The following is a 17,952-nucleotide window of genomic DNA, read 5'->3' on the forward strand; positions in this document are numbered from 1 at the left end:
ATGTTCGGTGCTTTGCAATTCTGAACTCCTATGCACAATTCCAGTTGGCTGGCTCAACTCTATTCTTGTCCTTTGAAGGTGAGTTCCTATCATAAGAACCTGTTTTATCAGTATTCAGTTGCAGCCAACTGGCATTCATCCACTCCTGGAGCTCAGCTAGATAGCCATTTAAGATTGGTATTGCTTTCCCTTAGTACCCAGAGCAAAAAACAGGTATAGTTGTGTATAATCTGCATAGCAGTGGTAGATCAGGCCAAGACATCTAATTGTTTCACCCAATGGTAGCATGTATACTGCAAAAAGCTCAGGAGATAGGATAGAACCTTGTGGAATACCACAGGGCAGTGGCACTGGTGATGATGAGTGTACTCCAGAAGAAACTTTATTGACCTGCCAGCAAGAAATTATTTGAACCAGTTAAGGACTGTGCCATCCAGTTCACAGAATTTTTTCAGATGCTCAATTATAATGCCATGATCCATGGTATCCACTGCAGAGAGTTCAGAAAGATTACAATTAAACAGTCACCTCTGCCTCTTGTCATCAGAAGATCAGTAAGTACACATGGGTTGACAAGCAAGTTTCCAGTTGAGATGCAAACCATTTCTTAGAAAATGAAGGTATTTTGATATATTTATTCACAGAATTACACTATGATATCAAAACAATAAAATAAAACATAATATCAATAGGAATATATTTCCAAATATAATACGGTTAGCTCAAATTACAAAAGATAATCGTACAGTAAGGATCCTATATTGAACTCAAAAATGGAATCCAAATAACTGACACAAACACAATACTAGATTATATTTTCCCAGGTAGTTATATGGACAGTCCTTTTCCCATGTCCACTGGTCAGGCAGGGTTTTTCTCCTCCAGGGTGACCGGAAAAGTAGACAACTCCCAGACTACTCCCCCAGTGAAGTGGGTGGTCCAGGGTTCTATTATATGATACTTGGTGACACAAAACACACCACCCACCTGAACCTGCTGACAGAAAGCCTGATTCAGCTTGGTTCGCAAGGATGCGTTTGCACACACCCGGCAGCAGCAAACTTATGCAAATGAATGCAGTCGCAATGCAATCACAGTACTATACAAAGCCGCCCACCACATTATCAAGCCGCCCACTTCCCTTTACTTACATCCGCAATGCCTTCGCAAGGGTGCAAAAACATCTTTAACATCGATTAACATCGGACCCATACGCACTGTTGTTTGCTGACCGTGACTTCACTCACAAACTGCTAAAATTTCTGTTGGTATCTACAGCTCAGGCTGCATATGCCACCGCAGGGGCTTAATTATGTGCGCCCCTGCAACGGTGTTCAAACGCACTGGCACGCCTGCGTTCACCCTACCACCACCCCATCACCACCCACAAACGGCACTTCCTGTCAATCAATGTTGGAAGGGTCTGCATAGTCACTGTGATCCCTCACCCGATCACAATAGCTGGTTCGCGCATGCACACTGCGATGCATACACATGCGCAGAATGCAAACATTGAACGAGTGCGTACGAATGCAGCCTTGCGAACAAAGCTGGATCAGGCCCAGAGTGTATCATCACTTTAGAGCACCATTACAAATTGTGCATTTCTTAAATGCTTTACTGACACTACCCTGTTATAACATGATGCTATGCCATACTTGTCCGCTCTCATGTAATGCCTGGTAGACTCCTACATTTTTTCTACACCAAAATATTTTCTTCTCTACCCCAAGGACTTGGAGGAGACTTGGGCACCATTCACCCTTCCTAGAAAAATGGACGGCACAGGGGTTGTGATGACATGACATTTGGTGAATCGTACAATTATGGCCACTCCCCCCGTTTGTAATCATGAGATTCATGTCATTGCTTCATGGGGGATGGGCCATATAGTGCAATTTGACCCCCAAAACACACACCACATTGGGCCTGATTCAGAATTGTACACAAACCCAATGGCTTACGTACAACTCCGATGTTAGACGATCACATGGACAGGATATGGTTGCAATGCACCCTAAACCTCAGCATGATTGCCATGCTGTGGCCATTCACAGTGTCCCAGAAAAAGGGAGTGTGTCAGCCCCGTTCCCTGTGCGTATCAAAGCTAGTGGCTGCATCCTTGAGCACAGTTTTACTCTCCCTGGCAGCATGATTTACCTGGACACCCTGGGTGCCTGAAGGTTACTCAGATGACCGATGATCACGCAGTTGATCTGATGTAGCATCAGACCAGAGAAGCCGTCAGTGAGTGTCTTTTTACTTAAGATGCCTCCTGCGACTTTTGCATATTGTAGCACAGCCACTGCATACAAAGACACAATGGCTGTGAAATCATTCTCCATCTTTGAATCAGGCCCAATATTTCAAAAACAGTTTTATTTAGATATTGCCTAAAATGTACCCTAGAGCAATGGTTCCCAAACTTGCAGAAGTGCCACGAGTTGATGGTCCAGGACCAAATCAAATTATTTATGATAAGTGCTATAGGTAAAGCAAGTGGTTGTGGCTGTCAATCTAAAAATCTGTAGCAGAAGTGTAACAGAAGTGTAACCCTGTCCATCACCCCATAACTGAACCTTAGGATGACAGATAAACACAATTTATTTTATTTTATACTTTTTTCTGAATTTCTTAATAAGAAATTTTGGCATAGGGATACCATGAAAACAATGATGATACTCTAGGGCGCCGTGATTTAAGAAAGTCCTGCCTTAGAGTGTGTGTTAGGGAATGTAGACTGTAAGCGGTATATTTACTAAAGTGAGAGTTTTTAGAAGTGAAAATGTTGCTCATAGCAACCAATCAGATTCTACTTAACATTTAACTAGCACCTTCTAGAAGATAATAGCTAGAATCTGATTGGTTGCTATGGGCAACCTCTCCACTTCTAAAATCTCTCACTTTAGTAACTTTACCCTAAGCCTCTAATCCTCAATAATGCAGGAATTGATGTTGCTAAAATAAATTCTCTATAGAGCGCTGCATAATTAGTAGAGATGTACGATTTGGTTTTCCTGGAAAATGAACACACCCGAACATTGGATTTCCGAGTCGAATCTAGTCCCTGCTCGGTTCACTTTGGGGTTCCCAGTAGAACCAAGTCCCTGCTCTGATAACTTTTGGGGTTCTGAGTAGAACGTAGTCCTGGCTCGGGTCTGATGTAGATTCGTAGCTCGGATTTAAAAACCTAATCTCAGGTTTTGGATTGCATGTACTGTAAACAGGTCCAAATTAAATTATTTTAGCTGTTTCACTTTCTATTAATTTTTAAGAAAACCAAAACTAGAAACAAAACCGAATCCAAACAAAACAACTTGAGGGTGATTTTGCCAAAACCAAAACCATAACATTTGATGGTGGTTTTGCCAAAACCAAAACACAGGGGGTCTGCACACATCTCTTAGTGGCACTATATAGTAGGGGTGTGCACCGGCCACTTTTCATGTTTTGTGTTTTGGTTTTGGATCTGGATCTTTCTTCGTGCTTTGGATCTGGATTGGTTTTGCCAAAACCACCCTTCCGTGTTTTGGGTTCTGGGTTTTGTGTTTTGGATCTGTATTTTTTTGAAAAAAAGCATAAAAACAGCTAAAATCACAGAATTTGTGTGTTTTTCTGCTCCTTTGCTATTATTAACCTCAATAACCTTAATTTCCACTAATTTCCAGTCTATTCTGAACACCTCACACCTCACAATAGTGTTTTTATGTCCAAAAGGTTGCACCGAGGTAGCTGGATGACTATGCTAAGCGACACGAGTGGGCAGCACAAACACGTGACCCATCTAGGCGTGAAACTGCAGTGGCAGACAGGATGGCAGTTTGAAAAACTAGGCCCCAAACTGTACATAATGCAAAGAAAAAAAAGAGGTGCAAGATGGAATTGTCCTTGGGCCCTCCCACCCACCCTTATGTTGTATAAACAGGACATGCACACTTTAACAAACCAATCATTTCAGCGCCAGGGTCTGCCACACAACTGTGGCTGAAATGATTGGTTCGTTTGGGCCCCCACAAAACAAGCTGGCAATTAATGTGTCCCTGCACAAACTGGCTCTACGGAGGCAAGATGTCATCCTCTTCAGTGTGTACATCCTCATCCTCACAAAGTATTAACTCGTCCCCACTTGAATCCACCACCACAGGTCCCTCTGTACCTTCTGGAGGCTGGTCTCCCTGGAAGAGCTGATAATTCATTTTGATGAACATCATCTTCTCCACATTCTGTGGAAGCAACCTCCTACGCCTATCGCTGACAAGGTTCCCGGCTGCACTAAACACTCTTTCGGAGTACACACTGGAGGGGGGGCAACTCAGGTAAAATAGAGCCAGTTTGTACAGGGGCCTCCAAATTGCCTCTTTTTCCTGCCAGTACAGGTATGGACTGTCTGACATGCCTACTTGGATGCTGTCACCGATGTAATCCTCCACCATTCTGTCAATGGTGACAGTATCATATGCAGTGACAGTAGACATGTCAGAAATTGTTGCCAGGTCCTTCAGTCCGGACCAGATGTCCAAACTTGGTCCTGCCTGCCCTGCATCACCGCCAGCGGGTTGCTTAGGATACCTAAGTTTTTTCCTGGCAGCCCCAGTTGCGGGAGAAAATGAAGAAGGAGCCGTTGACGTGTCACGTTCCGCTTCAGCTGACAGTGTGTTCACCAGCAGGTCTTTGCACCTCTGCAGGCTTGTGTCGGCCGGAAAGAGAGACACCACATAGGCTTTAAACCTAGGATCGAGCACGGTGGCCAAAATGTAGTGGTCTGATTTCAACAGATTGACCACCCTGGAATCCTGGAAAAGCGAATGAAGGGCTTCATCCACAAGTCCCACATGCCGAACGGAATCGCTCCGTCTTAGCTCCTCCTTCACTTTCTCCAGCTGCTTCTGCAAAAGCCTGATGAGGGGAATGACCTGACTCAAGCTGGCAGTGTCTGAACTGACTTCACGTGTGGCAAGTTCGAAGGGCTGGAGAACCTTGCACAACACGGAAATCATTCTCCACTGCGCTTGAGTCAGGTGCATACCCCCTCCTTTGCCTATGTCATAGGTGGATGTATAGGCTTGTATGGCCTTTTGCTGCTCCTCCATCCTCTGAAGCATATAGAGGGTTGAGTTCCACCGCGTCACAACCTCTTGCTTCAGGTGATGGTGGGGCAGGTTCAAGAGTGTTTGCTGGCGCTCCAGTCTTCGGCACGCAGTCGCTGAATGGCGAAAGTGGCCAGAAATTTTTCGGGCCACCCAAAGCATCTCCTACACGCCCCTGTCGCTTTTCAGAAAATTCTGCACCACCAAGTTTATTGTGTGAGCAAAACATGGGACGTGCTGGAATTTGCCCAGATGTAATGCCCGCACAATATTGGTGGCGTTGTCAGATATCACAAATCCCCAGGAGAGTCTAAGTGGGGTAAGCCACTGGGCGATGATTTCCTGCAGTTTCTCTAAGAGGTTGTCGGCGGTGTGCCTCTTACTGAAACCGGTGATACACAGCGTAGCCTGCCTTGTAACGAGCTGGCGTTTCTGAGATGCTGCTACTGGTGACGCTGCTGCTGTTGCTGCGTAAGGTGATACATCTACCCAGTGGGCTGTCACAGTCATATAGTCCTTAGTCTGCCCTGTTCCACTTGTCCACATGTCCGTGGTTAAGTGGACATTGTGTACAATGGCATTTTTCAGGACACTGAGGACACTTTTTCTGACGTTTCTGTACAGTCTCGGTATCGCCTGCCTAGTGAAGTGGAATCTAGACGGGATTTGGAACCGGGGACACACTACCTCCATCAATTGTCTAAATCCCACTGCACTAATGGTGGATACCGGACGCACGTCTAACACCAACATAGCAGTCAAGGCCTCAGTTATACGTTTTGCTTCAGGATGACTGCTGTCGTACTTCATCCTCCTCGCTAAGGACTGTTGGAGCGTCAATTGTTTAGTAAAAGTAGTGGTGTTCCTACTTCCTCTCTGGGATGATGAACGACTCCCAGCAGCAGCAACAGCAGCAGCGGCAGCAGTAGGCGTAGCAATGCAGGATCCTCCGGAGGAATCCCGGATAGGAGAGTCAGTCATGCCAGTGACATGGCCTGCAGGACTACTTCCGATCCTGACTAAGGAGGAAATTGACGAGGAGGGAGTTGACGGTGTGGTTTGCAGGCGCTTGGATACAACAGGACAACGGGATTTAGGTGTCCCTGGACTGCTTACGGTCTTAGCCAAAGTTTCTGAACTTGACAGTAACTTTTTATGAACGCGCTGCAGGTGCCGTATAAGGGAGGATGTTCACCTTTACATATGGTACATATGGCAAGACAGTTGTTGTCCGGATTTGGATAGAAATATTGCCAGACCAAAGAGGTGGAATGTTTGGTCTTCTGCCCAGGCATGACCGTGATGGGCTTTTTCATCCCACGGACAACAACTGTCTCCCCCGGAGCCTGATTTAAACAAACCACATCACCATCAGAATCCTCCTCGCCAACTTCCTCCTCAGCGCCAGCTACACCAGTATCCTCATCCTGTTGTACTTCAACAGTGACATCTTCAATTTGCATATCAGCAAGTGGACTGTGGGTGCTCCTTTCAGCACTTGCAGGGGGCGTGCAAATGGTGGAAAGAGCCACCTCTTCCCGTCCAGTGCTGGGAAGGTCAGGCATCGCAACCACCACCACACTTGGACTCTCCTTGGGGATTTGTGATATCTTCTTAGAAAGCACAGTTCTTCGCTGTGCTTTTGCCAGCTTAACTCTTTTGATTTTTTTAGTGGGAGGAGGGCTTCCATCGTCATGTGAAGCTGAACCACTAGTCATGAACATACTAGGGATCGACCTTAGCCGTTCCTTGCCACTCCGTGTCGTAAATGGCATATTGGCAGGTTTACGTTTCTCTTCAGATGATTTAAATGTTTTTTTCAAGGTCATTTTCCTGAACTTTGTCATTTGGGATTGTATGTGCCCTCTACTATGACATTGGGCATCGGACTTGGCAGACGACGTTGATGGCATTTTATCGTCTATGTCATGACTAGTGCCAGCAGCTTCAGCACTAGGAGGAAGTGGTTCTTGATCTTTCTCTATTTTATTTTTATCGGAGAAAGTTTGGTCCTCCATTTATGTTATATCGATTTGATATATACGTGCGGCTAAACACAGAAAATATTTTTTTCTTTTTGCTGGAGAGTAGTGCACTTTGTGGGTTACACCAGCCTTTAAGAAATGAGCCAGCCGGCTCTTTACTTATGGGACACAGGCGCACGCTTGGCGCTGCTCCTTTGTTGATGCACGTGCGGCTACTGCGCACACAATTCACAAACACAGAAAATTATTTTTTTTTGGTTTGGACTGGAGTGTACTTTCGGGGGTTACAGCACCCTTTAACGGTCAAGCCAGCCGGCCCTTTACTTATGACACAGGCGCACGCTTGGCACTACTTTGTTGTTGCACGTGCGGCTACTGCGCACACAATTCACAAACACAGAAAATTATTTTTTTTTTGGTTTGGACTGGAGTTTACTTTCGGGGTTTACAGCACCCTTTAACGGTCAAGCCAGCCGGCCCTTTACTTATGACACAGGCGCACGCTTGGCACTACTTTGTTGATGCACGTGCGGCTACTGCGCACACAATTCACAAACACAGAAAATAATGAAAATAATTTTTTTTTGGGTTTGGACTGGAGTGTACTTTCGGGGGTTACAGCACCCTTTAACGGTCAAGCCAGCCGGCCCTTTACTTATGACACAGGCGCACGCTTGGCACTACTTTGATGATGCACGTGCGGCTACTGCGCACACAATTCACAAACACAGAAAATTATTTTTTTTTTGGTTTGGACTGGAGTGTACTTTCGGGGGTTACAGCACCCTTTAACGGTCAAGCCAGCCGGCCCTTTACTTATGACACAGGCGCACGCTTGGCACTACTTTGTTGATGCACGTGCGGCTACTGCGCACACAATTCACAAACACAGAAAATAATTTTTTTTTTGGTTTGGACTGGAGTGTACTTTCGGGGGTTACAGCACCCTTTAACGGTCAAGCCAGCCGGCCCTTTACTTATGACACAGGCGCATGCTTGGCACTATTTTGCTGATGCACGTGCGGCTACTGCGCACACAATTCACAAACACAGAAAATATTTTTTTTTTGGGTTTGGACTGGAGTGTACTTTCGGGGGTTACAGCACCCTTTAACGGTCAAGCCAGCCGGCCCTTTACTTATGACACAGGCGCACGCTTGGCACTGCTTTGTTGATGCACGTGCGGCTACTGCGCACACAATTCACAAACACAGAAAATAATTTTTTTTTGGTTTGGACTGGAGTGTACTTTCGGGGGTTACAGCACCCTTTAATGGTCAAGCCAGCTGGCCCTTTACTTATGACACAGGCGCACGCTTGGCACTACTTTGTTGATGCACGTGCGGCTACTGCGCACACAATTCACAAACACAGAAAATAATTTTTTTTTTGGTTTGGACTGGAGTGTACTTTCGGGGGTTACAGCACCCTTTAACGGTCAAGCCAGCCGGCCCTTTACTTATGACACAGGCGCACGCTTGGCACTACTTTGTTGATGCACGTGCGGCTACTGCGCACACAATTCACAAACACAGAAAATAATTTTTTTTTTGGTTTGGACTGGAGTGTACTTTCGGGGGTTACAGCACCCTTTAATGATCAAGCCAACCGGCCCTTTACTTATGACACAGGCGCACGCTTGGCACTACTTTGTTGATGCACGTGCGGCTACTGCGCACACAATTCACAAACACAGAAAATTATTTTTTTTTTGTTTGGACTGGAGTGTACTTTCGGGGGTTACAGCACCCTTTAACGGTCAAGCCAGCCGGCCCTTTACTTATGACACAGGCGCACGCTTGGCACTACTTTGTTGATGCACGTGCGGCTACTGCGCACACAATTCACAAACACAGAAAATTATTTTTTTTTGGTTTGGACTGGAGTGTACTTTCGGGGGTTACAGCACCCTTTAACGGTCAAGCCAGCCGGCCCTTTACTTATGACACAGGCGCACGCTTGGCACTACTTTGTTGATGCACGTGCGGCTACTGCGCACACAATTCACAAACACAGAAAATATATTATTTTTTTAGCACTTGGGGGGAGCACCCCTGATGGACAGAGCACCCCCTGGACAACAATACAGCACCCCTTTAGGACTGGGACACTGCACAGGACTTTGGAGTGGACACAGCCCCTATGGAGAACTGACTGCACAACACAGTCCAGCCAGCCCCTATGGACTTTGAAGTAGTGGACACAGCCCCTATTAACAACAGCAGCACAGCACAACACAGCCAGCCCCTATGGACTTTGAAGTAGTGGACAACAGCAGCACTACACTACACTACACTACACAGCCCTAACTCCCACCCTCCCTCTTCACTGTCCACAGCCGAGTGAGAAAATGGCGCCGATGCGGGTACGTTATATAGGATCCAAAACCCGCGAGACTCGGAAGGCGGGATGATGACGTTTTGCCTCGATTTCAGATCCGAGTCAGGCGGGAAAAGTCGAGCCTGACTCGGATCGGACTCGGATCGGGAGGCTCGGGGGGGTTCGGATTTCTGAAATCCGAACCCGCTCACCCCTACTATATAGATGGAATCAGTATGATTTACCGCAGGACCCATGCCTGGCGGTTGGAATCCCGACAGCGGCATCCCGGCAGAGGAGGAAATCCTGATCGTCAAAGGTAAGTATATACTAACCTATTTCTACCCCCTAACCTTCCCTTAGGGGTGCCTAACCCTAACCTCACCCCCAGTGCCTAACCCTAATCCCCCCCTCTAAGTGCCTAAACCTAACCCCCCCCTTCCCCGCTGCCTAAACCCCCCAGGGGGGTGCCTAACCCTAGGTCCCCCCCGGGGGTGCCTAATGCTAACCCCCCCTTCCCTGACTTGCTGTATCTTGTGGGCGGTTAAGCTTAATACGCACACACACATAAACAAATATTAGACCAAAAAAAAGACAATTTATTTTTATTTTTTTTCAGGTCCAGAACTTGGGCCCTGAGCACAGATTGATGACGACTGGAGGCGGGTAGCACTAGGTTGCATTGCTGTATCTCGTGTGGTTAAGCTTAACACACACACACACAGACAAATATTAGACAAAAAAAGACAATTTATTTTTATTTTTTTTCAGGTCCAAAACTTGGGCCCAGAGTACAGATTGAAGACGATTTGAGTCAGGCAGCACTAGGTTGCAACTTGCTGTATCTTGTGCGGCTAAGCCTAACACGCACACACACAGAAAATAAATTGACAATATATTTTTTTTCTTTTTTGAGGGGGTCCAGAACTTGGACTCTTATGGACACAGCAGACAGCACAGCACCAGCCTAGATGGATCAGTAACAGCCCAGATGGACACAGCAGACAGCACAGCACCAGCCCAGAATGGATCAGCACCAGCCCAGGACACAGCAGACAGCACAGCACCTGCACCAAACAGCACAGCCCAGGCCAGATGGATCAGCACCAGCCCAGATAGATGCAGCAGACCGCACAGCACCAGCTCAGAGGATCAGCAACAGCCCAGATGGACACAGCAGACAGCACAACACCAGCCCAAAATGGATCAGCACCAGCCCAGGACACAGCAGACAGCACCAGCACCTCTCCCAGCCCTACACTACCCACCCTCCCTGTTCAGTCTCCACAGCCGAAGTGAAATGGCATTCGCCGCGTGGTCCCTATATACTACATAGATCATAGAGACGAAAGCTCGCGAATCGCGATATTTCGTCTCTATGGTTTTGCCTCGGCTTGAGATCCGAGGCCGGTGGAGGAACCGAACGCACGTTCGGTTCTCGCCCCGGATCTCAAAATTTGGTTGGGTTCGGATCTCTGAGATCCGAACCCACTCATCTCTAGTAAATATATTATAGATTTTGGAAGAAATTAAAGGGGCACCATTTGTGTTGTCATCTCATGTAATAGAATGACTAGACCTAGCTCTGCAGGTCCAAGGTAATATGATCCAGTGAGTTGTGGGAAACAAAGTCACTTCTTAATGGCACAAGCAATAAAAAACTATGATTGTCTCATAGAACAGGGCTCCCATGTGTCCCACTTTTCCCACTAAAATCTTTAAATCACAATGTTTATTTTCCCCAAATTGTAGACTACTAATGCTTACAAATTAGCAGGATAAGGGAGACTAGGTTTTATTTTACATAGCACAAAAAAAGACAACAAATGAAACGACAATTGATTTTATAGCCTAAGAAAAGTGAATTTAGACTGGCTAGTAGTAGCTGCAGCAGTGCAGGGAAGAGGGAAAGTATGTGCTAGGATTGGTTATCACTGTATCAGTGAGCCAATCAGAGCTAGAAATGTGCTTGGTTGCCTTGTACTACCCAGCAGCGTTGTGTGTGTTTCAGCAGCCAATGAGACTCAGACAGACTCTCTTTGGCTGCTGCGCCCACTGCCAGAGCCAGGCTGGAGCTCACTCATGAGCTCCACCTTCCGGCTCCTGCAGTGGGTGATAAGAGAGACATCATGATGTCGCTCCCATAGTACCAAGTGCGGCGAGCGGGACCGAGCGGGAGGACGGAGGAGCAGACAGCGGCGGGAGCAGCAGCAGAGGAGATTCTGGTAAGTTAGTGAGTGTTTTGTGTTTGTCTGTCTGTCTGGTATGAACTACTAGTTGGGGGCTACAGAAGGCACTGTCTAAGGGGCACAGCATAGCGGGATCACTACTGGGCGTACTGTACAAGAGGCATTACTGGGGGCCTTCATAACGGGGACCACTACTGGGGGCACTGTATAAGGCGCACAGCATAGGGGGATTCACTACTGGGGGCACTGTATAAGGAGCACTACTGGGGGCATTCATTAGGTGGGACCACTACGGGGGCACTGTATTAGAGGCACTACTGCGGGCATGCATAAGGGGGACCACTACAGGGGGTACTGTATAAGGGGGACTACTGGGGGCCTGCATAAAAGGGACCACTGGGGCACTGCATACTGGGGGTACTGTATAAGGGGCGCTATTGGGGGCCTACATAATGAGGACCACTACTGGGGGCACTGCAAAGGGGGGACTGTATAAGGGGCACTGCATAGGGGGCACAGTATAAGGGTGCACTACTGGGGGCACTGTATAAAGGGCACTACTACATGGGGAACTGCTATTGGGGACATTGCATAAGGGGCACTACTACAGTGGGCATTGCAAAAGGGGCACTACTACTCGGGGCATTAAGGTGCATATGTAATGGCATGACCCATTTTTAAGTGGCCACACCCCTTTTTTCAGCACGCATGCCTTCGGCATGCGCACATGGGGGGGCTCCATTTTTAATTTTGCCCTGGGCTCCATATACCCTAGTTACACCACTGTCTGTGAGAAACACATCGTTACCTGTCAACTGCAGAGATTGCTAGGGCTGTTGCTAACATAATTATAGCTGTATAAGCATCATTACCTACTGTTCCCCTGCAAACCATAGACGAATGCGTTCAGACATACTACAAGAAAGAAATATCAAGCATTGCTCAACACTCAACACTTAAAAATAAGAGAGGGACTACTTTCCATAGTGGTGAGTCCTGGGTTGTTGCATGTATTTGTTCACAACAAGCTGAGAGCTGCAGGCAGAGGGCAACAGATACCCTACTACTGCATTTTAGATGCTACGGCTATGTTGAGCGCACTTACTATATGACACTATACAGTGAACAGGGCGTGTATTGCGAGGCAAAACTATTGTATTCTGCTACTTAGCAACAAACAGTATGAAAAAAGCGTAGCCACAACGCTTTGCGGTGGCGTTTTGAAGGCATGCCTATAGGGCGTAAATATGAAATCTTTAGGTACCGGTTGGCCGACTAAGATATTATCCGATTTTAAAACTAAACTGCAATAATCTTCATGAGTGATCCCATACATTTTTTTCAACTCTTGCAATCGATGCGGAATAATTTTCCTTTTTGACCCTCTTTTCAACCCACCCTACTGACCATGCCTCTGCAGGAGTTCCGAATTCATACCAGACCAGCCTTCAGAGGTGACAGTAAGATAAACAAAGTGCAGGATGGGACAAGGGCATATATAAAGGCGCATGGCCTAAGGGGTACGGATGGCATAAAGCTGCATGTGGGGGCACTCTAATATATAAAGGAGCATTACATGAAGGGACTCTCGTATTTAAATGTGCATGGCTGAAGGAGCTCTGAAGGCAAAAAAGTGCATGAAGATGCTCTTGCGTATATAGGGGCATGATTGAAGGGGCTCTGATGACATAAAGTAGCATGAGGGATCTCTCTCTCTTGCATATAAAATAACATGACTTATGAGGGCACTTTGATGAAAATGTCATATATAGGGGCATGAAGGGGCTCTGGTGGCATGACGACTGAGGGCTGGGACTATGGTAGCATATAAAGTGGCACATGGAGAAAGAGTCTGATGGTCTATAATGGGGTACGTGGAGCAGATGGCAAATAAAGGAGCATGTTGGGGCTCTGATGGCAAATAAGGTGCATGTGGTGGCTCTTATGACATATAAAGGGAAAGGTGGAGGAGTCTGATGGCATTTAAAGGGGATGTGGAGAAGATAGTAGAAAGCAGCATGTGGAGGAGTCTGTTGACATATAAATAGTTTTAACCTTACTGCAGTTGTGTCCACATCAATGGTCACGCCCCCTGTTTTGGAATGTAAAATAAAAAGGTGGTAACTCTAGTAGGAGAAAATAGGAGAAAATCCCATCAGTAAACCGCAGCGAAACTGCTAGGATTTCTAACCAGCAAATAAGTAAATTTACATCAGGAACATTTGTACATTTTACAAATTGGCCCTTTACACTTCTTTTTGAATTGCCGCCATATTTAACAGTACAGAATCATGTAGATACTTCTCTGGTTCAGTATTGCAGGTAAAACTGAGCATTGTTCAACATCCCTGTAAGCAGAAATAGAAAATCTTAATAATAAATAGACCTTATAATGAGAACGTGGGTTGGGGTCATGGCTACTCAGCTGCCCCAGTGATAGTGGCCCAAGGTGCATGCATAATAAACCAAACTTGCCTACCCTCCCAGAATATCTGTCAGGCTCCTGAGTCTTGGTGGATCTCCCAGACACCTGGTAAAGTGGACAAGTTTCTTGGAGACCGTTGTGAAGTGGCCAGCCAGGGCAACTTTATAAAGCGATTCGCACTGAATCGTATCATTGTGGACCCACCCTCTACTTTATAGTATGAAGAAAGTTGCACCTGAGGCGAGCACTCCAGAGAGTACAATATGGTGAAAATAAAATTAAACTGAACAAAAAATGGTGTTAAAATAAATAAAAGAAAGAAAAGATAACCAAGAGCAGCCAACAATATACAAGGTTCTATCACCCGTTCAGAACCAAAGCAGAAGATTCTATATGCAAGTAAGTTTGGATATAATAATGGCGCTCATATAAAAAATAAACAGTACCACATTCTTCTTGTAAATAGAACCGTCATTTGAAATGGCCTCTATGTAAATAGAGAATCACTGAAGTATGAAATAATTTCTAAATGCAACAAAGAATTAAGCATAAATTATTTATTTTAAACATATATAATATAAAAAACGTATCACATAAATTGTATATTCCATAGATATAAAACCAAGAATAATTTAAATCGATGTCACCTTTGATTAAAAAGGGGAAGAGATAAAATCCAATATATAAAGTGCTGTAAAGACAATTACCCTATAAATGTAAGGGAGATAAATTATTTAGAGGAAGAAGACACACATACCGGGGTGGTATGCACTGGGACCCTTTGACCACCGGACCTTAAGGACTTCTGGAAATCGTGTCAAGGGAGATAGGAAAATAGGGTCCCAATGTGTGTATATCTTTCCCTGGATATGATCTTCTATCAGTTCCACTTCTCCCAACACGTTTCGACCTGTAAATGTGGTCTTTCTCAAGGCATGGTGGGGAAACAAATGAAGGGGAATTTATACCTTAAGTGGGAGTGGTCAGCTTTAATGAGTATTGAGACAGGAAGTCGATTAAAACTCCTTTAAATACAGCTCCTTAGTCTTCCATTTTTAAGTATTAGGGTAGGGAAAAGATCTTTTAACAAGAATTAATTAGGATACATGGCCAAAACAAGAAAATCCTGTATAAAAAAGATAAATAGTCCCGGAGACGTCAGATCGGAAGTATTTTATCTCTTCCCATTTTTAATCAAAGGTGACATCGATTTGAGCTATTCTTGTTTTTATATCTATGGAATATACAATTTATGTGATATTTTTTTTTATTATATATGTTTAAAATAAAGAATTCATGCTTAATTCTTTGTTGCATTTAGAAATTATTTCATAATTCAGTGTTTCTCTATTTATTTACAGAGACCATTTCAAACAACTGTTTTATTTACAAGAAGAATGTGGTACTGTTTATCTGTTATATGAGTGCCATTATTATATCCAAACCACCCTCTACTACTACTGCTGGTAATTGCAGCATTGTATAGCAGGGAATGGGGCCACGATGACGCAATAACGCAGTCACCCCTAACTGCCTTTAGTGGATAGACAGCAAGTATGATTTGGACTTTAAACTACATTTGTAATATATATACATATATTTACTAGCTGGGATGCCCAGCGCTGCCCGTGTTGAAGATTGGACCCTGAAGTACACCTGCAGCCTTTATTTGTTTACATTGTCCTCGCCTATAACCCCATTTCATTGATACTGAAAAGGACCCAACTGTTTTCTAACAAGCTTGCAAACAAAGGCATAACTACCGTGGGTGCAAGGGGTATGGCTGCTATGGTGGCTGAGCTGCCTCTGTGGCCTGCCGCTCTCCTGCACCCACTTACGCACACAGGGTGGGCCAGTCCAGTCAGGGCCTTCGAGGGGGTCTGGGTGTCAGCAATGTTGATTTGGTGCCGACCCGGCATCTGACGACAACTGGAGCACTGGCAGGTAGTCATGGAGAGAGAGTGCCACCAGTCATGAGGAATCAGAACTCGCAGACTGGCAGCCAATCAGCTGTGGCGGCTACTGATTGGCTGCGGTCCGCAAGCTCCAATGGGCTTGCGACCAGTACCAGATTCAAATTGCACCAGTGCTGTCTGTCCGTGTCTGCCACTGCCTGCCCAGCTCCAAAGCCATGCCTGCTGGCTGCTGATGACACACAGGGGAAGCTGCTGGAGGGACATGGGGAGGTGAGTTGCTGGGGGCATAATTGTAAGAGGCACTACTATTGTGTGGAATAATGTGTTATATGGGGCACTACTACTGTGTGGCATAATGTATAAGGGGCATAGTGTGTATAAGGGGTACTACTGTGTGGCATAATCTGAATGGGCTATTTGTGAACAAAATCTGAATGGAGTCTGTGTGGCATAACATGAATGTGCTCTGTGTGGGGGCAAATGTGAGTGTTTTTTTACCTATTGGGGGCCCTTTTAAGAACTTGCTATGTGGCCCATAAAGTTATGTCCAGGGGCGTTGACAGGGGGGGAGAGCGGGTTTGTGCAGGACTGACGGGCTCAGAGTACTCACCTCCCCAGCACTTTGCTGTGCTGCAAAAAGTTATTTTTTATCCCTAAGGGGACATGGCCATGTCTCCCTTGATTAGGCCATGCCCACTTTCCCTGGGCAGCTCTCTACGCCCCTAGTGTGCTCTGGATTTAATATGAGCTTGCATTAGTCATCAACTTTGCTGAGACTCAGGTGAAAATTATACTTTTGTTGCATTCTCACAGGTTTTTGACAGACTGCCAATTTCCACTAGAGCCAGCCCTGGAACCTGTGTAATTTTAGAGTGTCCCCATTTTTAGTGTGTGACAGTGTGTGACCCTGATGAAGGTCAGACCTAGGCAAAACCCTAATCCTTGTCAATCTACACCACCCTGCCAAATTTGGTAGAGCTAGGTCCAAAACTGTAGACGTGCATATAGGACAAAAAGACGGATGGACAGACAGACACACTTTCTCGCTAATTTTATATAGATATATATATATATATAATCAAATTCTGGACACATTAGATCCCCACTTTTAATCCTCTCAATAACAAACCATCACTGTTCTTTCACTTGCATTTCTACAAATCTCTTGCACTCATATTTCATTTACATTTCCAAATTTCATTCCTCTTGTTTACTTATAAACACCATGACAAGGTTTTCTTCAACTCCCTCTTTCAATCAATCTCTACCTTATCCTCTGTTCTGCCCCCTGCTTCCACCTTTATCCTTTTCCCCTTATCTCTTCCACCATCTCCTCCCCTTCTCCCCCCTCCTCTGTCTGCCTACTCTTCCCTCCTCTCAAATTACTCCACTTTGTGCAAGTTCTACCCCCCCTCTGTCCTACTACCCCAACACCAAACCCTCCTCCCTGTCACTTCTCCCCACTGCCATCCACATCTCCTTCCCTGCCCACTTCCTACAGGTTCCCTTTCTAGCTTAGGTGGCCGCATCATCACTAAAATCTATTCATATCGGTCCACCAAATTAATGTTACCTCAATGTTACAGCAACCCGGATACTCTTATTCACATCTCCCCCACAAACGCTATCTCTCTATCCTGTGCCCTCTGGCATGCTAGGTCAGTATGTAATAAACTGGTCCCCACCCATGACCTTTTCATCTCCAACTCCTTACCTCTCCTAGCCATTACAGAAACCTGGATTTATCCCTCTGACACCACTTCTCCTGCTGCTCTATCCTCTGGGAGCCTCACCTTCTCCCACCCCCCCCCCTGGCCTGAGGGTCGCCATGGTGGTAGTGTTGGGGTCCTTCTATCCACCAGTTATTCCTACCAGCTAATACCCTCTGAACCATTCCTTATATTCCCCACATTTGAGGTTCATGCTATATGCCTTTTCCAACCAATAAACCTCAGAGTAGCTATCATTTACTGTCCCCTGGCTCTCCCTCCAAATTCCTTGACAACTTCGCTTCCTGGCGCCCTCAATTTC

This window comes from Taudactylus pleione, unplaced genomic scaffold, assembly GCF_031769625.1.
Source record: "Taudactylus pleione unplaced genomic scaffold, aTauple2 ptg000556l, whole genome shotgun sequence".
Classification (NCBI taxonomy): Eukaryota; Metazoa; Chordata; class Amphibia; order Anura; family Myobatrachidae; genus Taudactylus; species Taudactylus pleione.